Source organism: Alligator mississippiensis, chromosome 6 (genome assembly GCF_030867095.1).
Source record: "Alligator mississippiensis isolate rAllMis1 chromosome 6, rAllMis1, whole genome shotgun sequence".
Classification (NCBI taxonomy): domain Eukaryota; kingdom Metazoa; phylum Chordata; order Crocodylia; family Alligatoridae; genus Alligator; species Alligator mississippiensis.
This window is the reverse complement of record NC_081829.1, coordinates 61,607,008-61,632,080: the sequence shown is the minus strand read 5'-3', so window position 1 is coordinate 61,632,080 and position 25,073 is coordinate 61,607,008. Positions and strand designations below refer to the sequence as shown.

Below are 25,073 nucleotides of genomic sequence, written 5' to 3'. Positions count from 1 at the left end.
CCAATTTTCTTTATTTCTAATATTCTTTCTCTCCTGCTACCATCTCAAACTAAATACAAGTCTCTTAGTTTTGACCTTCTCCTTGCTCACACTGGTGTTCTCTCTGGTCTGGCTATAACATGTTCTTTTATGCAAATTTCTGAATCTTCCAAGACTGCAACAGAGGATCTACGTGAATAAAATACAAACTGAAATGGGAAAATAGTGTTTCTAGATATTATCAAAAAAAAAAAAGCTGAGCGTGATTTTATCCCCCATACCTGAGCACTTTCCTTCATATAGAAAAACCTTTAATTGTCTTTGTTAGACCCCAATTCCATGAGACGCCAAATGACTAGGGAGACGACGGTCCAATTGCTCATGGATCCTGGTACTCATTAGCCAGAGCAAGCATGGAGCAAACACCAGCACACATTGCTCGCAACAGCTTTACTCAGGATGGAGACAGCTTCAGGCGAGCTCCCTCACAGACACACAGCCCATGAAACCAGGGGAGCAGCCCTGAACGTTAGTTCTTTTCACATTTTATACACCTTGGTTCATACATATTTAACATTCACACCGCCTATGTCCCTTCTTCGGTTCCTCCCATCTCAAGCTCCACCTCTGTTTACTGTTTGCTTTCTTAGCATGGTATTGCCTATGCATTTAATTTACTTACATACCTGTGTGCTAAGAATGCATGCGTAAGACTTTGACCCCCATCTTCTTTCGGTCACTTGCTGTTTCTCGCTGGTTCTTTCTGGTTTTCTTGTTGACTTCAACACCATCTCTAAGGCCAAATAGTGTCTCCTGACACTACCTGGTGGGCTATTCTATTTTTACTCAACACATCATGCACTTTGCACCCTTTCCTTTTATTAAAAATCTACTTACCTAAGCATTAGCCAAGTTAGTTGCTTTTAATATATATCCAGCCTTGTGACCAGCAGCTTTTGCTGAGATGCAAGAAAAAAACTTTTATTCAGCTGCACACGCAGCACTCCCCAGAATCTAGATCATTACCCCAACATCCAAAATCCATATCATTACCCTAACAGTCTTCATCTATAGGACAAAAGAATATCCTCCATGACTGAGGATTACTCATGCACAGACTAAGTAATAAATTGGAAGTGAACTGTAGCAAAACCCCCAGTTTTTTTCTTTTTCTTTTTTTTATTTTAAAATGCATTCCCTCCCCTTCCCCAACCATTTCTAACTCTCTATTCTCTATAGATAAGTATAAGTGAGCTCAGACATAGGATAAGCTTTAAACATTTTTATTTTGGTGGCAAGTTTTTGGTTTTGGAAATCCACTGTTTTATATTGTATTATTATTAGGTTTGTATTGATTTTTACTGTTGTATATTGTACTATTGTTTCCATATTGATTTTTATTGTTTCATATGGATATTGTATGGTTTAGGCCTGTGTTTGTAAGTGAACCAAAGTAATGTCAAGTTTCCATTTTATATGTCAAGCCTCCATCTTCTGTCCTCTGCCTGGGCATCCCGTGTTGCAACTGTATGAGTCACGTATTCCTCCCATGTAAATTGGTTCCCAGATGAATGAGTGTGATTGGGAATGATTGAAATACAATGGTAGCAGGCCTCTACTGAATGGCCTGTAATGACTGGGCCATCACCTCTCATTGATTGACCCAGGAACCACAGACCTCACCCAGGAACAGAGACAAGACCAGCATTTGAAAGACAAAAGACCCTGCAGAATCAGCAACTCTCACCATTACATACACCAGAAACTGCACATTCCTGCATGGAGCACACATGCTCAGTATGCCAAGGGCTGATATTTGCCTGGGCATGCCTCCTGTCACTAGCGTCACACAAGGTCTGCCCCTATAAAAAGGGGCAGTGAAGACAGACCCAGTGGGACGCCCTCTCCATCTGGACCAGCACCATGCCACACCACCTATCCATCCCAGAGGCCCTGCCGGCGACCCCTCTCTGGACAACACCTACTGGACAAGGACCCCTTTCCAGCCTGGATAGGTAGATATTACCTGCACACCTCCTCCTACAATTTAGAATCTCTCTCTCTCTCTCTCTCTCCTCCTGGACTTCAGTGGACTTTATTCCCTGCACCTTGCCTCTCTAACCCCTGCTGCCAGAGTACGTGTGTGTGTGTGTGTGTGTGTGTGTGTGTGTGTGTGTGCATGCGTGTGCGTGCATGTGTGCGTGCACAAGGGAACCAATTTGATATTGTGTCACCATCTCCCTTGTTCAATAAAACCACTGTCATTTGCAACCCCGAGTTGGGTCATGTTTTACTGAATCCCAGTCTTGTCCCTATCTTAAATTCCAGCCTCATTCTCTCTCTCTCTCTCTCTCTCAGCTCCAGTCCCCACCCTCTCTGCTAGTTTCCCAATCTCCTCCTCCTTCTGGGCATTTCTTTTCCTTCTCAGTATTGGCAAAGACCTAGCGCACTCATTGCATGAGTGTGGCAAGACTCAGAGCAAGCCAGAAAGCTGAAGTGTTTGTATGAGAAACCTAGAAACTACCTCTACCTATCAATTAAGCTCAGTGTCACTAAATAAAACAAAAGAACTAAAATATCCACTGTAAAGTCTATAAATTTATCCTGTGCTAACCTAACTCACTTACTGTTCCCAGTAGCCTTTGATCCTCACTACCTCACATTGCATTTTTATATATTTCTCACAAGGCATTTTCATATTTCATCTGTCTCATCTTTACCATAGCATTTTGTATTTTATATATGTTATACTTTTAAATTCTTAAGGAATGTACTTCCTATAGAATGAAGTTACACCCTGGACCATTGTTAAAACTGCATTGAAATTGTAATTGTAAAGTGATAAAATCTGTTGAGTGATTGTGAGTTAATGATGATCACCAGTTGACAATAGGCTAGCCAAAGGAACTCCATTTTAGGCTAATCAATCTAAAGAACTGATTCCTGGAACTGAGCACTCACCTATGGACTATTCCTGTAACCCATGACAATACAGCCATTAAGTCAATAAGTCAAGGGTGGCCTCTTGAAACTTCAGGTACCAACAGGCAGAGACCCCTATGACTAACAGCTGTCAGGTACTACTCAAGACCCATGTGGGACAGCAACCTCCAGATTGGGTAGCCAAGATCATGCTGGGGGATCACACAAGTCTGCCAGAAAGGAATAAAAGGCAGTGGAGTATGACCCTCAGTGGCGCCCTCTCATCCAGCACCTGACCTACTGAGACAGAAGGACAAGCAGGCGACCCCCTTATGGAGAAGACATCACCTTGAAGGACGCTGAACATCAACAGCAGACTCCAGGGCCTTGGATAGGTAGATTTACTGACACCAATGCTCACAATCACTACAGCAGCCACTACACACTATACTACATGGGTTTGAATAAGTGAGTGCATATGTGTGTGTGTGTGTGTGTGTGCTAAGGTGACCAGTAACATGCATAACTCAAAGTTTGCATTTATGATTGTATTGGTAACTTTATATCCCATCCAATAAACTAGAATTTATTATGATCCCATGAGATGGCCCTTTGTAGCCAACAGCTACATTGCAAAAGCTTATGGCAATGAAATTCATATGCCTAAGTAGAGTGACCATATGTCCTGGTTTAGCTGACACAGGGCACATCTACATTTAATACTACATCACTGTAGCAGTGAGCTATGGCAATGTAGCATCTGTGGGTATCTATACGTGACCAGCAGCTACGTAACTTTGTCATAGCTATGTACTCCCCTGGTATAGCACACTGCTATGTCAAAGTAGCAGGGCTGTGTGCAGCTTCGGTCCATGACTCAATTCAGCAGAGATCCGGGCCAATTCAGTGGCTGAATCTCCAAATCCGAATTGAATCAGAGGACCGTTTAATCTCTCTCAATAAAATCAGAACCCTCCTAATCAATTCAGAGAGATTCAGAAAGATTCAGTGATTCAGACATAGAGGCAGCTTTAAACATTTTGTTTACATACCTCTAGGTAGCAGGGGCTTGTGAGTGCTGTAATTCTGGGGATCATGGAGCATCCCACAGAAGTACAGGGGGCTCCCCAGAGCACTTGGCAGCAGACCCAGAAGTGGACCAGAAGCATTTCCAATCCACTTCTGGGTCCACCAGGGAGTATGTGGTGGCCCCCACCCCCACATGATTCCTGGCTCGGTGACTGGTGCCTCCTGTGTCTGTGGGGGGCACCCGGGGTCCCCCTGTGGCTGATTACTGAGCTGGGGAGGCATGGAAGGGGTACTTCTGGTCCACTTCCAGGTTTGCTGCTGAGCATGTGGAGGGCCCCCACACACTCCTGTGGGATCCTCCATCCACCCCAGCATCGCAGCATTCACAAGCCATGCCTGCTACCTTGAGGTATGTAGAAAAAAACTTTTAAAGCTGTGTCTGTGTCCGAATCACTGATTCTCTGAATTGGCATCAAATCTTCAGATTTGGAATTGGCTGAATCGAATCAGGGACAGTGATCCAAATCAATTAATCAAATCACTGTCCCTGATTCAGACTGAATCCAAATCGAACAGGGCCTACTTTGCACACCCCAACAAAGTAGCTTCTATAAAGGACTTCCTAAAGGAAGTATTAAATCAGGGCACAGTAACAATGTCACCATAGTGACATGTGTAGGCATGTCCACAGTCCCAGATTTTGGAGGCCAATCCCAGGCAGCTGGTGAGAATTAAAATGAGCATCCCAGAAATGCAGGGGCACAGGGTGCAAATCAGTGGGGAGGTGGAGCAGTGTGGAGCAGCACAGCGCACTAGGCAGGTAGTCGGACAGGCACCGCTGCCTGTCAATGGAGGGAGAAATGTGTAAAACTATATGCACTCCAGGATAGACGTTTATTATATTGTTGTTTGCCTGTTTTTGTTTTGGATACTTCTGTATTAAGTTAAACAGTGTGTTAGTTCTGCTAATCTTCAAGTCATTCATAAACATATGCATATTGTTAAAGGAGTATGCAGACTTAATCAATGGAAGGAAGTTTTATTTTACAGCCAGGCTTGTTCTACTTACTGAGAAACCAAAGGCACAGTGAAAAAGGACATGCCAGATATTATTGAAGATTACAGGACTATTCGATATGGACATGCTCTCTTAGAGGTATAACTTTAAAGATGATAATAAAAAAAATCAGCAAAAGATAAGTTACTAGATAAACATTGGTAAACAAAATTCAGTTCTCTATTATTTTATTCTTTTGAATGGTATACTGTATATGCCAGGAAGATTTAAAATTGAAGTAGTTTGCAAGTCAATACATGTACAACAATGTAGGCTAGGAACAAATACCTCTAACTCCTAGCCCCAACTTCTGCTTATTGCCAAAAGAACATTAATTTATTTCAGAAAACAGCTATACACTATATAACATGGCTTTCAAACGTGTACTTAGCTCTTGCTGCACTGGACAAATCAAACTTTTTATTTTTGCCATCCATGGCCATATTATGACAAAATGAAATTTCATACATTTCATAGACATTAGGGCTGGAAGGGACCTCGGAAGATCATCGAGTCCAGCCCCCCGCCCAAAGGGCAGAAAGTCAGCTGGGGTCATAGGATCCCAGCAAGATGAGCATCCAGTTTGCTCTTGAAGGTATTCAATGTAGGCGCTTGAACCACCTCCGGTGGCAGGCTGTTCCAGACCTTGGGGGCTCGGACAGTAAAGAAATTCTTCCTTATGTCCAGCCTGAAATGGTCTTGTAGTAGTTTATGACCATTTGACCTAGTTGTCATCCCTTGGGGCGCTCTGGTGAACAAACGTTCCCCCAGATACTGGTGGTCACCCCTGATAAACTTATAGGTGGCCATCAGATCACCCCTGAACCTACGCTTTTCCAGGCTAAAGAGCCCCAGGGCTCTCAGCCTGTCATCGTAGGGTCTGCTTCCCTGACCTCTGATCATGCGTGTGGCTCTTCTCTGGACTCTCTCAAGCTTCTCCACATCCTTTTTGAATTGTGGAGCCCAAAACTGGATGCAGTACTCCAGCTGCAGCCTCACTAAGGCCAAGTACAAGGGGAGAATGACGTCCCAGGATTTGCTTGAGAAGCATCTATGGATGCAAACCAGTGTTTTGGTCACTTTACTAGCTGCAGCATTGCACTGCAGGCTCATGTTCATCTTGTGGTCAATGATGACCCCCAAGTCTCTTTCTTCCATAGTGTTAGCCAACATAGCACTGCCGAGCCTATAAGGATGCTGCAGGGTTTTTTTCCCAAGGTGGAGAACCTTGCATTTATCGGCGTTGAACACCATCAGATTCTTGTCCGCCCACTTGCTGAGCCTGTCCCGATCAGCCTGGATCACCTGCCTGTCTTCTGGTGTGGATGCTTTGCCCCAAAGTTTGGTGTCATCAGCGAACTTGGCCAGTCCGCTTCTGACTCCAGTGTCCACATCATTAACGAAGATGTTGAACAGTATGGGTCCAAGGACAGATCCCTGGGGGACCCCACTGGCCACAGGACACCATGATGAGTGACTTCCATCAATTACTACCCTCTGGGTCCGACCATGGAGCCAATTTTCCAGCCAGTGGATCGTGGAGGACCCAAGGTGACAATTGGCCAGTTTCTCCAAGAGGTGATCATGGGAAACCAGATTGAAGGCTTTTTTGAAGTCAAGATATATGACATCAATCTCTTCTCCCTTGTCCAGGTGATAGGTCACCTGGTCGTAGAAGGAAATGAGATTGGTCAAGCAAGACCTACCCGCAACAAACTCATGCTGGCTATCCCTTAAGATGTTGGCGTCAGCCAGTCCATTAAGGATGGCCTCTTTAATAAAATTTCTAAGATCTTCCCTGGGATAGAAGTCAGGCTAATGGGCCTATAGTTAGCTGGATCCACTTTCCTCCCTTTCTTGAAGATAGGCACCACATTGGCCTTCTTCCAGTCTTCAGGCACTACACCAGAGCGCCAAGAGTTTTCAAAGATCCGTGCTAGAGGCTGGGTTATGATGCTCGCCAGCTCCTTGAGTACCCTGGGGTGAAGATTGTCAGGGCTGGCTGACTTGAAGGTATCCAGCTTCTCAAGATGTTCCTTCAGAAAGTCAGCATTAATGGAGAGCAGGGGATCACCCTCACCCGGACTTCCCTGTCCCGTAGCGGGCATGGGCGTCCCATGGGACTGATGAAAGACCGACACAAAGTACCTATTTAATAGGTTGGCTTTTTCCTGGGCGTCAGTTGTCAGTTGCCCCATCTGGTTCAGCAGGGGTCCAATGTTGCCCCTGTTTTTCCTCTGGCTCCCCACATATCTGAAAAAGGACTTTTTATTGTCCTTTTTGCTCAAACCTACTTGGAGTTCAGTTGCAGCCTTGGCCTTCCTGGTATGCTCCCTGCAGGACCGGACCAGTGCAGAATAATCCTCCTTGGAGGTGACTCCCATCCTCCATGTTGTTAGAAATGTTGTTTCTAATTGCTGTTTTTGACTTTGAACATTGCTATTTCTAATTCAAGTCTCTGACAATGCTTGATTCTATCCACAAATGAAAAAGCTTTAGAGCTGAGAACGTTAGAGCTAATTTGAGCCAGGAGTGTAAGTTTTTTGTTTTTTTAAATAAAAAAGAAGCACGATGGTCATAAAATATAAAAGCTTTTTTGGTGCTAAATTTATATCCTTTAAATATGCCAGAGAGCCATATGTAAAATCACTTTCGAACTCTCTTTTTTTTTTTTTTCTAATGAAGTGACTGTACTTGGTAATTAAAATGGGACAGTAAATGGTATCCAAGAGAGAGAAGACAGTGAAATGTTTTGTTAAAGAGATACTATTGATTTGTAATATACTTATGTGTTACTGTCTAAGCACCCCAAGTGCCCCCTCCCTAATTGGTTTTAAAAGATCAATTTATCATATTTCCTCAAATCCAAGATGAGGTTTTTTTTCCATATTCAACATGGGGTAGAGGGGGAAGTCTTGTTTTGGATTTGAGTACTGGCCTGAAGCAGGTGGCTCTGGCTCCAAGCCCAAATAGGACTCAAGGCTGAAGCCAGAACTGCTGCCTCAGGATGGTTCACGGTGGCTCATGCAATGGGAGAAGAGGCATTTAGTAGAGGGAGCATGGAGGAGACTTTGTTGTGTTGGGGAGCGGGTTATAAGGGAGAGTGAGAGGCATGCAGCCCAGGGGGAGTGAAGGGGACACTGCACAGGAAAAAGGGAGCTGCTACAGATCTGGCTGCAGCCTCATTGTGGGCCCAGGGTTGGGACCGGGCCAGAGTTCCTGCTGCTGCCATCATTGTGCTGCTAAGCTGAGGCTGGACCTAGACTGGCCTAGACTGTGGCTGGAGCAAGCAGGGAGCAAATGGTGGCAGGGGGTGGGGGCAGGCACCAGGGAGTGCAGGTGGGAATAAATGGTAGGGAGGCAAGGTGCAGGGTTTACCCCTGCCATAGTAGTAGTTGGGGGTAGAATTTAAGAAAACCCTCTAATAATTATTGTTATGGGCATTGCTAGTGAGCTCCCTGCCCCGTTTGGGCTCTATCCTGCCATGCCTTTGGCTAGCTGCCACTCTCTTTGCAGCATATGTAGTTAACCAGTCTTTAGATCGGCCAGACCCACCTGTTTATGTGCCTCTTTTCTCTTTCTTTCTACAGCGTTGCTGCTCCCTGCTCACCGATTCAGCATCGTCCCAGCTAACCAGATGGGTAAGTATGCAATCAGTGCTTTCACTGCAGCCTCTTTGCCTGCTATGATGGAGTTTGCTCTAAGCCTGTACCTCCACACAGGGAGACTCCCATTTCTAATACCAAGTCTCTCACTTTTTTCACGGCTCCCCTTCCAGGGGTTGTTACCTCATGGAGCTCCATTTTTATGCTCACAGGTAATCACCTGCCATGGGTCAGATTCCTAATTCTTCACAGGTGTATTGACTCACAAAGCAAAAATGCCATTTGATTATGTCATCAAGTGGCCAGCACTTCTTTACTCTTGGCACAGGTCTCCCTTGCCATTTCTTCAATGGATTTAGTAGCACCCTGTTACAATTATAATGTTATAACTATTTGTAATGTTTCACAGATATAATCTAATTATTGGTGGAGGTCATCTTTAAATTCAAAGTATTCTTAGATTTGGTTAAATACAATATATATTGAATTTCTTGGATTATCATTACAAATTATAGGATTTTGAAAGCCTTGGACACACTTTAGAAAAATAACTTAGAGATTGGTTAGCAAGAATATTTTAGACATTTATAAAAGCATAGAGGTATTACTATGAGCTAACATAACTACAGGAAAGCTGTATACATATAGCTTTTAAGATCTGAAGGACAAAATATATAGGAATTCTTTCACTGCAAGTAGGGTGAGAGAGGTAGTTAGTTGTGTTAGTCTGAAGTCAGGAAGAAGGCAGGATACAGTTGCACCTTATATACCAACTAAATCAAAGATGTGTAAGTTTTCATGGGCTAAATTTCATTTCACCAGGTATCATAGATTCAGTTAGTCCATTTTTTAAGTCCCCAAGTGTGACACCAGCAGGGGCCTCATACTGGTGAGGATTACATGGACCACACCAGGCACACAACTCATGGACAGTTCCCCCCACCAACAAACCCTAACAGGCATTCTTCCCCACTGCTGCATTACACAGCTATCACCAGTCCTGGACACAGCTCTGACCCTGTCTCATTCCAAGGCAGTCCTGAACCTACCATCAGTTCTCCATGCTGCCATACTTCCCTGCCCCCTCTGGCAGCCAGGGGAAGGATGGTACTATTGAAGTTAGTGCAACACCAGGAATAAGGACCTAGGGCCTGCACATTAACCCATTATGGGCCATGTGCAGCCCATGGTCTGCCAGTTGGACAACTCTGAGTTAGTCTGTAGGCCACAACTCTACCCTGCCTTCCTCAAGTAAGGTGTTCAACAGTGACAAGACAACAGTGACAAGACAAAAAAGTATTCTGGTGATTAATTTTTTCCATGCATTTAGTAACAGACCCTCATGTCGGTGAATAAATATTGCCTACAGTATCTTTAGCATAAAACTGAGTCTCTGTAAAAGCAGGCTTCAAGGTTCCTTAATGTCAACAAAAACTTTCTTTCTGAAATGAAGAGTCACTGCTAGTACAGACCTCAGGATATCACTAAACTCATATACTTCATCCTCACATGCAACTTCAGTTTCAACAACCAATACTTCCTCCAGAGAACAAGCATAGCTATGAGCACCAAAATGGCCCAACATTATGCCAACATTTTATGGCCCACCTAGAAGAAGAATTTCTCAAGTACTACACCACCAACCCGTGCTATACCTGAGATACATAGATGACATCTTCATTTGGACCAAAACCCTGCAGTCTCTGATTGTTGATTTTTTGGTGGAAATCAATCATCACCCCTCCATCAGACTCTCTCTTGACTACTCCAACACCAACATTTCCTTTTTGGACACCATGATCAATATCCAAAATGGTACAATACAAACCACCATATACAAGAAACCCATGGACCAACATACATATCTACACAGAACAAGCAATCACCCTAAACACACCAAGAAAGCTGTAATTTACAGCCAAGCTCTCTGATACCACTGAATTTACATACCCATGATCACCACTTTACAAGTCTCAAAACAGCCTTCACCCACCAAGGGCACTCCTCAAGACAGAGAGATTGTACTTTTGAAAGAGCCACCCGGATACCACGCAAAGATTTGCTGCAGTACAAAAAGAAAATCCTTATGACTCACACACCATTAGTTATGACATACCATCCCTTCCTGGAACCTACATGGAAAATCCTCAAACAATTGTAACCCATACTAGAAGAAGACACAGTTCTTAAAGAGATATTTTCAGAACCACCCATTCTAGCTTTTAAACAAACACCAAACCTGTCTAACCTAATCACCAGAAGCAAAATCACCATGACCCAGACCACATCAAATGAATCCAGGCCATGCCAGGACAAGAAATGCAAAACCTGCTAATACATCTCCACCACTCCCACAATAACCACACCCCACAACAAAACCACCATCATTCCTCATAGGCGGTAGAAGGGGGGGGGCTAATAGGGCTCAGCCCCCCAAAACACAGGCAGCACGTATGGCCCCAGGGCAGCCCAGCCTCAGGCTGCTGTAGCAGGGTGGAAGGGGCAGGGGAGGAACACACACTGAGATACCCTGCATAGCTAGGATCACAGACAGCCCACAAGGCATGTAAGTTTATTTCAATCTAGTTTCTTTTTTTCCTGAGACTGTCCCCCACTACCTCCTTCACTGTGGAGATTGTCCCATGACCCAGCCCAGCCAGGGCCCTGGCTGGGCCAGGTCATGGGACAGTTGGAGCTCAGCAGTTCCTCCAGAGGTGAAGCACTGGGGAGCCAATGGGAGGCACATAGCCCACCAATCTTTGCACAGTACAAGGGTGGGCTACAGCTGTAAGCTATGCTCAGCCCCTACTCCCTGCCTCCATGCCTCACTGCTGCTGCTTTGAAGCAGCATGGTATTGTGCCATGTGTGTCTGGCACATGGTGCTATGCCACATCACTTTCAAAGCAGCAGCAGTGAGGCACAGAGGCAGGGAGCAGAGGCTGAACCCAGCCCACAGCTGCAGTCTGCCCTTGCCCCATGCAAAGCTCAGGGATCCATGTACCCATCCTTGGCTCCCTAGTGCTGTGCCTCTGGAAGAGCTGCTGGGCTCTGTTTGTTCCACAAGCCGGCCCAGCCAGGGCCCATTCACTGTGAATGGGACCCCAGCTGGACCAGGTCATGGGACAATCAGAGCCCAGTGTCTCATCCAGGAGTGCAGTGTCAGGGAGGCTGGAGGGGAACATACCTTCCCTTCCCCCCGGCTCACCCATGGTGCACGCATTAGTGGGAACCACCTGCCCACACCCCTGAAGAAGACACCAGACTCCGATTTCCCCATGACCCACCCCGGCCCATGCACAACCCACCACTCCCCTCCCCCACTGGGAACAGCTCAGTACAGCCCCAGCCCCACTTCCCACCATGGCCCTACCCCCTCCCTCTGCCCTTTCCCCTGCAGATTTTCCTGTGGGGTGGGGGGGGGGGGGCATGCACATGCATGCTCAGCCCCTCCCCCCCCAAAAAAGTTCTCACTGCCTATGCCATTCTTGGATCTTGCGGCTGCACCTCCAGAAATGTATTATATCTCACCCAGTGCACTAAATGCCCCGATGGAAAATATTCAGGAGAAACCAAACAACAACTGCATACCAGAATGAAAACACACCAAAAATCCAAAGACAAAAATATCCAATTATCTGTGGGTGCACACTTTACACAAGGCAATCACTCCCTCTCTGACCTCTCAGTTCTAATCCTCAAAGGGAATTTACAAATCACCTTTCGTAGATGAGCCTAAAAACTTCACTTCATAAATCTACTGGATACAAAAAATCATGGATTCAATATAGACATTGGATTTATGACACTTTACAACCTGCCTGACATCTGATTCACCAGGTACCTTCCTGAACTTAGCATTTACATTCCACGCTCCACTTCCTCCCATCCCCTCCCTCACTACCCTTTTGTTTTCCTAATTTCCAGCTTTTTACTTTGAGTCTCCCTTGCTTACCTTTAGTACTCCTTCACCCATTTCCCCACCTTCCCTCCCCCCACTTTCTCTACCCACTGTTTTCCTAATTTCCACCTATTTGCATTCTGACTGACCTCCTGTTACACTTTTAGCTTCTTTCATTCCTCTGGAGATCTCAGAAAAATAAGAGAGTCTCTCTATGCCTGAAGAAGGATGCTTGTACCCAAAACCTTGCAAAGAACTTTGTTCCAACTACTCAGTTGGTCTAATAAAAGATATTACATCTACCCAAAGAACCTTGACTGCTAGGGAAGGCAGGCAGGAGAGAAAGTGATGAGGTCATGGTAACTTGTACTTGACTGTCCATGGTGTGAAGCAAGCTTAACAAGTCTCACTAGAAAGGGAGTCTTTAATACCACATTGCAAAGAAAGGCAATTTTTTCAAGTCAACTAGTCTCACTGAAAAATAACTGCTAGCCTTACTACCCTCTAATGATTTTGATTAAGCCATGGGGGAAAAGAGAAGAGATATAGCAAGAAGGAGGTAATGCACAAAGGAGCTAATTTAGTAACAATTTGAGCAGTAAGTCATTGTCCAAAGAATGTTGCTTTGACAGATGCATTCAGGGAGTTTATTAGGGGTTTGTGAAATGCCAGTTAGAAAGCAGAGATGTCATATCAGTGACAACTGTGAGAGTCAACTTAGTGAAGTATGCAAGGGAAGAAAAAAAATAATGTGCAAGATATGAAAGGATGCTGTTAACACAAAGTGAACAAATACCATGCAAACTAGCAAATTCTAAGGAATGAGTCATAAACTGTCTGGGGATTAGAGACATGCATTATAATTTATGACATACAGACTTTCTTTCAGTCTCATAAGTTTTGATAGATTAATCAAGTCTCCTTGGGGAAAAAAAAAAATCTAATGCTAGAATCTTTGCAACACAAAAACATTAGAGCAGGTGCACCATATTTACAGCATGTGGAGTCCTATGGGGTTTGTACAGAGTCCAATAATTAAGGGGCAGTGTAAATGAGGATCGGACCCACCATCAAGATCCAGGGCATGTAAATAAAAATAACTCTAATACAGAACAGAAAAGATGTTTAAAGGTGATAAATCTCAAGATGAATGAGAATATACAAGTGGATGCTTTACAGTTAGACAGAGTACTGATTCTTCCAGACTTTTTCCTTTACCCTGTTCATTAACCCCCACCTTAGGAAACTTTGTATTTCTACAAATATTGTCAGATACTCAAATAAGAAACAGCACTGTCAGCACTTTGCTACAATCAGTATACCAATGGAAAGAAAAAGAATTGGGAAAGTAAGATGGTGACTTTGTTAAAAGTTTTATTCCAGTATTTCCAAATCAGTTTTGGAGGTCATCATGTATTCATCTCTAGTAACTGGAAGCCATTGATTCTTGAAGTGTCAAATGACATGGGTAATGTTTGATCCTTTTCATTCCTAGCTTAATGTTTTTTTGATGACTCTAATTAAATGAAAAATAAAAATTCAAGCGAATGCATGAAAGCTACGAACACATATACATGTCTCATCTCTTATCAAGCAGCATCATATACATTCAGAAGATCAGAGATTCAAAATTCTGTGCTGTAAATCTCATTTACAGGAGTATCAATAAGCAGTAACTTCATTGGTGCCAATGGAATTCATGTGGGAAGAATGAGGGAAGAATCAAGCCTTAAAAAATTTAAGAAACACAAGTATCTGCCTGTCAAAAGGGGCAGGATAACACCATGGAGACTGACTGATTCACAAAGACATCTTATATAAGCAACAGCTTACATTGTCTGCCTGACGCATAGGTACAGCAGTTATTTACACTGAAGATTAACAAAATGTTCTACTAGGCAGATACTATAGTGGAACAACTCGCTTTCCATTTTTCTTTGAGCATATTTGTCTTCACTTCATGAGTCTGCACTGAGGCTAAACTAATGGTGGAAACAATCACTAAAGCTTGGATACTAGAAATGGAGTAAACGTATTTTTAATACTTGATTTTTGATACATTCTCTCCCACTTGTTTCTGAAACTTAAGAGATACATAAATAAATACATTTACAAAACATATAAAGCCCCCCAAATTTTAATTCCCACCAATCCTTCAGAAAAAATTACGCTTTTTACAGGATACATACTTTTTCAAAATAATTTACTTGCAAGAGTCCTACAACACGTCTAAAAAGCAATCAAATTGAAAAGCAGCTACTGTTTAGTACAGTACCTCAAAGTGAAAATCATATTAAATACTTTGTCTCCCTCCATACTGAATGTTTTGAACACTATACAATTGGTTATCCATTTGAGTCTTCCATGTCCAATTTTATCTTTTTATGTGAAACTCCATCTATTAAAATACTTTCTCCTTTAGAAAAGAAATATTTCCTCCGGTTATACTGAAATACTTTATCTTAAGAAAAAGTGCATCTGTACAGAAAATAATCTAGAAAGCTTCTGCAAATTAAGATTAATTTAAATCCAGGATGTTAATGGAGACCATCATACAAGCTTTACTATTGCATGCAATAGTCAGAGTCTTGCTCTTAATATGTGCAACATGGTATACCTGTGTCATCACTTTCCCCAGAGTCTTTTCTATCATCTACAAACTTTTCTATTCCCTTGGCCTGTACTTCTAGGCTTTTTAGTCTGAGAAAGCTTAATAGAGGGATGACTACAGAACTAAAATCTGGAAGTTCCAAATTCCAAACTCAGTTATAAAACGAACTTGAAACGACTACTCTGTGCCTCAACTACACACTAAGAAAATACCCACCTGCTTCACACAAGGGTATGGGTGAATTAGTTGATTTTGGACAGCCTGGTCACATCTACATGAGATGCTGACTGTGCAGTAGTCCATTACTACTGCACATTAGCATTGTATGGCAAAGACCATGACGCAACACTACTGCAGAGTAGCATCACAAAAAAGAAGTTAATTGGTGCTACTGCATAGTAACTCGGGTTACTGCACAGTTATTTAGTATTTATTTAAAGTGTAAACAAGTAGTAAATGACTGCACAGTAACAACTGTATAGTTAGTGTCTTGTGTAGATGCGTCCTGTGTAGTTTTTTTTTAGTAAAAAAGCTAAATATTCATTAATTTTTGACATGCGTTATAACAACTCTCATAGAATTTTCATTTAGTGATCCTTCTACCAAAGTAACTCTCCTGGGCCTTTTTTCTGCCTGGCTAATATGAATTGCTGCAAAGAACATAATGGTTTATAGGCATAGGCTGAGGAAGTTGCTTGTCACCTGTTTAGCACTAACTATTTTCAATTTTGATAGAACCACATTTCTCTGGTGTCCCTTCTACCAGACAGTGCTCAAAGAATACATGCATGACCATATCACCATTTGCTACTTCTCAGCCAAGAGCTATGATGTGATGAACTTTACCCTTTTAATCTGGGAAAGTGATTTCAAACTAGACTTCTACATAAGGAAATCTTCTGTCTCTTTTCTCACTAAAAAGTTTTGTGAACCTATGTTTAATTACTACCTTAGGCAGACAAGGTTCCTTGGGTAAATTTGATATCTTTTATTAGACCAACCCAAATAGTTGGAGAATAGTTATTAAGCAAGTTTTCGAGTTCAAAAACCCTTTGTCAGGCTAAGGAAGTTTCAGCAGTTGGTGTGTGCTCTTCCTGGATGGAATTACTACCTTGAAGTTTGTATTGCATTAGTGTATCTCTCACTCTTGGCTCTTCATTATTCTGGGCCATTAACACACTACAAGAGAAGGAAAAGCACTACGCAATTTAAATGGAGAGTCAAGGACTGAGAACTATATCCCTCTCTACACAGCAAAAGGATCGCAGCCATCCCATATTCATCTAGAGAAAAATCAAGACTTCTGTTTTCACTTAATATTAGTATAAAAAAATCTAAGATTTCCTTGACAGAACCAGACAGCTACAATAATTTTAGAGTGGGAGATGGTGATTTAAAACCTGCCTGCAAACAGTGCAGAATGCAGTGTCTCCTTGTCTTTGCTTGAAGCTAAACATTATTCAGTAGAGATACAACAGAACATGTAATCGACACCTCTTGCTAGCACAAGTTATTTTCATAGTACAAACAGACTTGAAACAGAAAGGTACCATGGATCGAACACAGGAAGCCACAGTTTTCTAGAGAAAAGGATATATGCGGCTGAGATAAGATACAGAGGAGCCCAGCTGCCATTCTTTTGAAATTCAAATAAAAAAAAAACTCGAAGTCCTGGAGAAATCGTCACTTGCATCTACTAAAATTCATAATTGAAACAGAACAGGATAGAAAAGATCAGCTTTAGGCTGGTATTCTACAATTCTATAACACTATCATTTAACACAGATTTCTGACTGTAAGTCCTATGTTTTACCAGGTTTGTTCAACGTGCACTCTTCTTTCCCTTGATAAATTTATAAACACAAATAAGTAATTGAAAATTAGAACAATTTGGGTTTCCAGTTATTCAAGCCTAAAACTATAGGCTTTTTTGAGTTTTATTGTCTTTTGCAGTCTCCTTAATGTGTACTGACTAAAATAAAAGCAGAATTTACTTAGGTCCATCACTCTCAGAAGAAACCATTTGTTGTTCCTCCTAGCATAAATTAACTATGATAGCAGCCAAAATTGAGATTAATGAACAGTTCGATAGATTCCTCAGTTCATCCCATCCTTATTTTCGGCATAGATTACTATCACAGGATTACCCTTGTGTATTAAACCATAGGGGTGGGAATGGGTTTACATTGTCATAGAGAGGGCAATTCATAACCTGAGCCTTTCAAATGTGTAAGGGAAACAAAACAAGAGCCTTCCTAGGGAATCCCATGAATCTTAAAGGCCTTTCTAAGGATTTTGTGTATAGTTGATCCATGCCAGTTCTCTGCCTCCTTTTATTGCTTGTTGCTCTCACCAGTAGCTGGAGCCATAAACACTGATCTTTCCCCATTTGACTCTGCAAGCTGCATCCTCAATTTAGCCTATAACATGAAATGACATTTAGAAAAGTCCCCTTAAATATTAACTATTTGCTCAGTTTAAATACTTGGGCATCACACATTCCTTTCACCATTTTTGAGGACTGTATAAAGGGAAGAAAAGGAATGGTTATCCAATTAGAAAAGCACTATGTTCAAATATGTAGTAAAGTTAGCTTTAGTTTTGTGTAGATGCCAAGTATTTAGTTTCAAATCTCACTGTGCTTTAAAAAAATGACTGGTCCTTCAAGGAGCCTCCAAGAGGACTCACAGGCCTGAGCCATCAGCTAATTGTGAATTTCCTGATTTAATATAATATTTTTATATCATATACACAGATTAATTGATCACTTTTACCATTTTAAACAAACGCTTAATATCCTCTTAAAGAGAGATGGCAGATCAATAATAGTATACTGTGTAGCAGAAACACAATTTTATTTTATTACAGAACATAGTTGCTTGCTGGCATAGCAGAACTAAATCCAATAACTTAACTAGATTTTCTATAGATTACTGACTAGGAGAATACAGTAGTATTATACGAAGTGAGTTTATAGGAAGCTTCTCAGATTTCCAAAACCATGGTTGACAGCAGTGACGAAAAAGGTATCCTTCTTAACAGAAAATGCAAGCTAAAATGGAACATGCCCTTCTTCCAAATAAACTTTTACTCTATAACATCTGTCTTGTAGGGCTGTGCAAAGCTTCACCATCTGTGTCATTTTGACGCTGTTTCGACTAGTTTCAAACTCAAAACAGCGAAATCAAAAGGAAACAAACAGCTTTGAAACAGCCTCAAAACGAAACTAGGCAAGTCAAAACATTTTGAAAGTTTTGAAACACTTTGAATCTTGAAGCAGCCCAGTGGTGGGAGGCAGGGGAAAGTCAGAGCTGCACTCCAAGTACCTGCACAGCCCCATGTGGCTCAGCCAAGCAGGGAGCGCACCCCTTGCATACCAACAGCCCTGGTGCTGCTCTCTGATTCCCCCCACCGGACTCAGTTCCATGGGGCTGTGAGCCACTGGGAGCTGATTTTCCCCAGGCCCCGCTCCAGAGGCAATTGGAGGAAAATGCTGGGCCCAGGGCAAATCAGCTTCTGTGGGAACCCACCACCACCCTGCGATCAGCTCTGGTGCAGGGCCTGGGGAAAATCAGCTTGTATGGGGACCCACCACCACCCTGATCCCGGGCCAGGGGCAGGTCCCCACACGAGCTGATTTTCCCCTTGCCCTGCACCCTCCTCTAATCAGCTCTGGTGTGGGGCCTGGGGAAAATCAGTTTGTGTGGGGACCCACAATCTTTCCAGTGCTGGGTACAGGCTCCCAGGTGGCAGCACCAGCCTCCTGTGATCCAGGAGGCAGACCAGAGGCCTGCACCCCTGGGAGCAGTCTGGCATAGCTCCTGCAGTCATTCTGGGGTGGGGGTGAACCCCTGATCTGCCTGCCGGATGACAGGAGGCTGGTGCTGCCGGCTGGGGCCAGCAGCAGCACCGATCTTCCCAGCACTGGGTGCGTGCTCCGAGGAAGGCGTATTAGGGGCCCACACCCCTGGAAGCAGTCTGGCAAAGCCCCTACAGCCCTCCTGGTTGTGCAGGAAAGCCCCTTATCTGCCTGCTGAATGACAGGAGGCTGGTGTTACTGGCTGAACACAGTGCTGGGAAGATCAGTGTTGCTGCTGGCCCCAGCCAGCAGCACCAGCCTCCTGTCATCCAGCAGACAGATTAGGGGCTCCCCCGCACCCCTGGGAGGTCTGTGGGGGCTGTGCTGGGCTGCTCCTGGGGGTGTAAGGCCCCAATATGCCTGCTGGATGACAGGAGGCTGGTGCTGCTGGCTGGGGCCAGTGGCAGCACTGATCTTCCCGGCGCCGGCTGCACAATAGCCTATGGGTAAAACATCAACCCGGCATCCAAACAGCAAAAGAAGTTTGATTAAATGAAACAGAATATTTCTTTCAAAATGACACAAAACTTGAAATGAAACACTGTGCTGTCAAAACATTGAAACGCAAGTCAAAGTGGAACAATGCTGTTTCACACAGCCCTAGTGTCTTGGCAGCCACAGGTGTGCACCATATCTAGGTCTGCACCCACAGAAGGGAAATAATTGGATCTCTTTGGGACTCAGCCATCTTACTACATGTACACTAGGGATAACAGACCACTCACCATTATATGGACCTGCTATGGAAGCGCTAAATCTATTAAAAACATATTTTTTTATAGATCTAAAGAGAGATCTTCCTTCTAGAAAAATGCAATACCATATTTGTTCATATCATATGAAGACCCATTCCCCAAAAAATAGCACTCCAAAACTAGGATACATGTCTTAAGAGTGGATGATAATTTCTGCACTAGAATGGGGGATGTTGTAATGGCTGCCAGTGGCTGTCCTTCTCTCCATCCAGCACTGAACACTGAAGAATCTACTCTTGAGTTTCAGAGAGAGAATTTTAACATTCTTTCAGCTGCTGCCAAACTGACAGTAGCTTTGTTTAAAGCCTTGCCCTTGTTGGGGATTGTGGTATTTGAGATTATATATGTTGCAAATATTGGTTTTTATTCTTCAAAACACTAGTTTTAACTAACACTTAAATCTAAACACTAACTTGGCATACCATTAATGTCAAATTGCTATGTTGCATCCTGTTAAAAAAAAAGAGAAATTAACTCCATGTCGACTCAGTGGTCTGCTCTTACTAATGGCTTCACCAAACATTTATATTACATGTTAACATCAACTTATATACTTGAATAAAATGTAATAAAAATAACATCATACCACAACTGACAGTCACTTTCAATATATACACATGCACACAAGGGAAGCTAAAATGTTATGGTTGATCATTGGATAGAATTTTACAGAGGACCGCAGTGCTGCTTAGGTGAAATAAAGGTTGTCAAAAAGAAAACACAGGCCAAAATATCACATATAATAAACTAATCAATAATATATTAGCATATTTTGAAATGTTCTTTGGACATCAACATTCTCTTAGCAGCTTTGACTTTTTAAGTCAGATAAACAGGTATATTCAGACTGTGGTTTAAACAAAGGTAAGAAGAGTGTCAACTTTCCATGGGAATTAATATCCTTTAATGTATTCTGCACAATAGATATTACTTTATCTTGAATGAACATGGAAAAGACAGTTTGGTCCAATGGTAAATTAAGCTGTTACCAAGGGAGAAAGTAATAAAAATGCAGTTGACTGAAATAATGATATTTAGCCTTATAAACAAACAATGTACTATATAGCTAAAAAATTTAATAAGGCAGGTACAATAATTGCATTTACTATATATTTTTGACCTGTGCTTTTATCATTCTTGACAAGTTTAACATCTGGGACTTTAAAAGACAATCTTTCTAAAAGTGAAAAATAAAAAGGAAATGATGGTTTCTAGTTTAATTACTAGCTACCAGTGCAGTGACACCTCAGTAACAACAAAGTAATAATTTCAGGAGTGATCCTGAAAATGCTGGGTTTCCTCTTCCCTCCCTCCCCAGAAACCTATACAAACATTTTTTAGTAAATTGTAGTAAGTTTAACAGAAGCAAAATCACTGTTCAGAAGTGAAGTAACAGAATAGTTTTCTTAAGGCTAGACTTATCAAATTAAAACCCAAGTCTGGGTGGGGGAGGCCCAGCTGATGATCAGAGCGGGGGGGGGGGGGGAGGGGGGGGCAGCAACCAGTCCCTGAGCTGAGCTGCACTTCTGAGCCGCACTTTGGCCACCAACGTGTCACTGGCGGAGCCTATTTCAGGGTGGGGGGGCACTAGTGCTCTCCATGCTCCCCTACCAGCTGGAGCACTCACTGTTGGTGGGGCACCCATGCTCTCAGGGAGGGCACGTGCCCCCCCCCCCATGCATCACCCATGCCTCTCAGTTTTCTCTTGTGGAGGCAGAAGAGATCCAGGTCCCTCAATCTCTCCTCATAGGACCTTACCTGCAGTCCTCTAACCATCCGAGTAACCCTCCTCTGGGCCCTCAAGGTTTTCCACATGCCTCCTGAAGTGCAGCACCCAAAAGTAACACAGTATTTGAGCTGTGGCCTTACCAACCAATGGCAAATAGAGGGGAAGTATCATCTCCCTAGACCTGTTCATGATACACCTGCTAATGCATGATAGAGTGCAGTTAGCTTTACTGATCACTTCATCACATTGATGACTCATGTTCATCTTGAAGTCAACTATGACTCCGAGATCCCTTTCTACTGCTGTGCTGCTTAGAAAGTCATATCCTAGTCTGTAAGTATGTTGGAGATGCCTTCTCCCTATGTGCAGTACTGTTGGCTACAGATGTCCAACTCGGGATCCTTAAAATTCTAGTTTATTAGGTGGATTGAAACACTGTAATCATAAACCTTGGGGCTGGTCCCCACACACACATGCACACATGTACACACATACACACACACACAGTAGCAGGCTACAGAGTCAGGTATACCTATCCTACAAGCGCTGGAGTCTGTCGTTGAGGCTTCTTTCAGTGTGCTGTTATCTTCCAGAAGGGGGTCACCGGCTGGTCCTTCTGGCTGCACAGGTCTGGTCGAGTTGGAGATCAAGAGGGCGCCACTGAGGGTCACTTTTCACTGCCTTTTATCTGTCCCTGGCAGACTTTGGTGACTCCCCAGTTTTCAGGTTTGCCCAATCCAGGGGTCATTGACCCTCGTGGGACTTTCCCCCCCCCCCCTTGGTGGCTACTGGACAGCATCTGTCAGCCCCAGGGGTCGTCCGCATGTACGTGCAGGTTTGGGAGTCCGTTGATGAATTTAGAATAGGGCTCTGGGAGTGGTCGATCTGGAGATATTCAGCCCAAAAGTTGGTCTCTGGCTTTGATTAACTCAGGCCAGGGCTTCTAGCCCTTGATCAGTGACGTTTAGAGATTTCCCGGTTGTTACATTGTCTTCTATTGAGTTCTTCTGTTGGTTGATCTGCAGCTTCCAGGTGATAATTGCTGCCTGCTACTGTGTTACACATTCAATCACTGATTCACTCACTCTTTCAGAGGCCAGCCTGATACAGGGAAGGGCAGTTTGATTCCTGCCCTTGTTAACATTCTTACAATGTATAATTTACTTATGAAACTAAACATATTCAGTTGAAAGTTGAAAGGTGAGGAGTATAAAATATAAGCTACAAATGCCATGGCACACAAATAGATAAAAATACCAAACTACAAGGGGAGATACAAATGCACAGATACAAATTTTAAAACACAATTCCTTATCTTAGAGTGAAAGAGAGAAGAAGGAAGAAAAGGTAGAAAAAGAGAAACATATCCAAAGAGGGGAGAGCAAATGCAGGCAAGAGGAAAAGGGGGCTTTCTGCTACAGTACCTTGCACTTATCTTTGTTAAACTGCATCCTATTCTGCTCTGCACACTCTCCCAACCTGTCCAAATCCATTCCCTGACCACTAGTATGTTTGTTTTGCCCCATTATTTGGTATCGTCCGTGAATTTGGAAAGAGTGCTCTCCTCGCTTTCATCCAGGTCACTGATGAAGATATTGAACAGCACTGGTTCAAGGACTGAACCTTGGGGGACCCCACTGCCCACATCTTTCCAGGTCAATACCAACCTGTGGTGGTTGCGCTTAAGATGCCTCTTCATACCCTCTTATGATCTCCCAACAAACTGTAGCTACCCTGACTTTCCCTCCTGCCACATCTTGGATGATGTTATTATTATATGTTCTAATTTATAATGTCACTAGTTGGGAGGGTTATTATATATAGTTTGGTTTTTTTGCTGGTTTGGGCGGGGAGGGTTGGGGGCTTTTTTTGTTTTTTTATTCCTCTATTAAGGGTTCTGCTATTATGTGGAAATACTTTGCTCGCCTTCTGAAATATCCACACACACTCACAAACATATATATTCACAGTCTGATTCAGAGTAACACTTATCTTTATTTTTATCTTTTATCACTCTATACAATTTTTCTTAACTTTTAGGCAGAAGCTGCCTTTTGTATCCTTTTTCTTTTCTTTCTTTAACCTTATCAGTAATATCAACTTTGTAACTCTACCTATATAATGTTCTAATGCAACAACTATCAATTTGGCAGAACAGAACTTAGTATCAGTAAACAAAGTCTCTTTCTATCTTGTTCATCTGTTTTCTCTTTGTTGCAAGCTTTTATCTTCAACTCCGCTGTATACTCCCCTTTTTTTCAGTTGCTATGAAGGTTTACCTTTTATCCTGAGTGCGAGTGAAGCCTCAAATTCTCTTGGAGGACAATCAAACGCCATCTCCAAGCCTGAGAGAGTGGGTCAAAATACACTTTCTTCTCTTCTTTGTTTACTATGCAGGTCGGTGGTCAGACGTGTCCTGTGGTTTGTCTCCTCAGGAATCCACCCCTCTTCCTTGGAGCTCAGCTCCCTCCGATGCTGTGAGAAGTCTTTGGGCAAGTTTTTTTTACCCCCTGGGAATCCTCTTTCTCCCTCTTTTTCTCTTTTTGCACCACTCTCTTTCTCGCTGCAGCTCCCATCTCTGCTTCTCTTTCCGATCCCAGAGCTTCCATCCTAATATGGTAATGGCTCCAGAAGCGGCATTCTCTAGGGGGGTTTCGCTGCATCCATGTTTACTCCTTCACACAACCCATCCACCACCACTCTCTGGGTGCATCTCTTAAGCCAATTCACCACCCACCTGACCTTGTAAGCATCTCCATCACAGCTGCTTAGTTTATTTATGAGAATGGGATGAGACACCATATCGAAGGCCTTTTTAAAATTCAAATAAATGACATCAAGCTTGACTCCTACATCTAAGAATTTTGTGACCTGGTCATAAAAAGAAACAAATTAGTCAAGCATAGAGGTGAGAGTAATTGGTGTATAGCTACCCAGATCCTCCTTCCTCCCTTTCTTGAAAATAGGGACCACATTGTCCCTTTTCCAGTCCTCTGAGACCTGTCCTGAGTGCCATGGCTGTTTGAGTACTCAAGGGCTCACATGTTCAGTGCTGAAAGATGTGAGACATTACACACCTTGGAAAGAATAATTAAAAAACACACATACAAAATGGATGACAACTGGGTGGATGGCAGCACTAGGGAAAAAGACCTAGGAGTGTTGGTGGATCAACAGATGCAGTATAAGTATACAGTGTGATGCAGCTGCACAAAAGGTAAATGCAGTTTTGGGCTACATCAATAGAAGCATTAGGTGCAAGATACAAATGTCTCTTTACTCAGCACTAGTTAGGCATCATTTAATACTGTGTGCAGTTTTGGGCTCCACATTTGAAAAGGGGCATGGAGAAGATAGATAGGGTCCAGAGGCAGGTGACAAAAATGATAAAAGTCTTGGAAGACAAGCTATAGAAGGAGAGGTTGAAGGAAATAAGTATGTTCAACTTACAGAAAGGGCACTTAAGATGGGACACATAGCAATCTTCAAATGCCTGAAGAACTACCATAACGATGAGGGTGAACATCTGTTTTCTCTACCTACAGAGATCCAGATGTGGATCAATGACTTAAAGTTGCAGCATTGGGTGTAGACTGCAACCAAGGCTGGGGATTTTGATTGGGGTGTG

At 43.0% G+C, this 25,073-nt stretch overlaps 2 long non-coding RNA genes across 2 annotated transcripts in view; one reads left to right on the top strand and one right to left on the bottom strand.

Annotated features, from left to right (window-relative positions):
* The window catches only part of LOC132251181 (uncharacterized), an 82,077-nt gene extending 81,530 nt beyond the window's left edge, over positions 1-547 (bottom strand). Inside the window, exon 1 of the long non-coding RNA XR_009463058.1 lies at positions 261-547. This is a non-coding gene — a long non-coding RNA (uncharacterized LOC132251181). The remainder of the gene's footprint in view (positions 1-260) is intronic.
* Positions 548-1,471: 924 nt separating this feature from the next.
* LOC109282405 (uncharacterized) lies at positions 1,472-18,661 on the top strand. The gene is made up of 4 exons (XR_002089371.2): positions 1,472-1,994; positions 4,981-5,086; positions 8,578-8,628; positions 14,149-18,661. It is a non-coding gene; the product is annotated as an uncharacterized LOC109282405 (long non-coding RNA).
* The last annotated feature ends 6,412 nt before the right edge of the window (positions 18,662-25,073 follow it).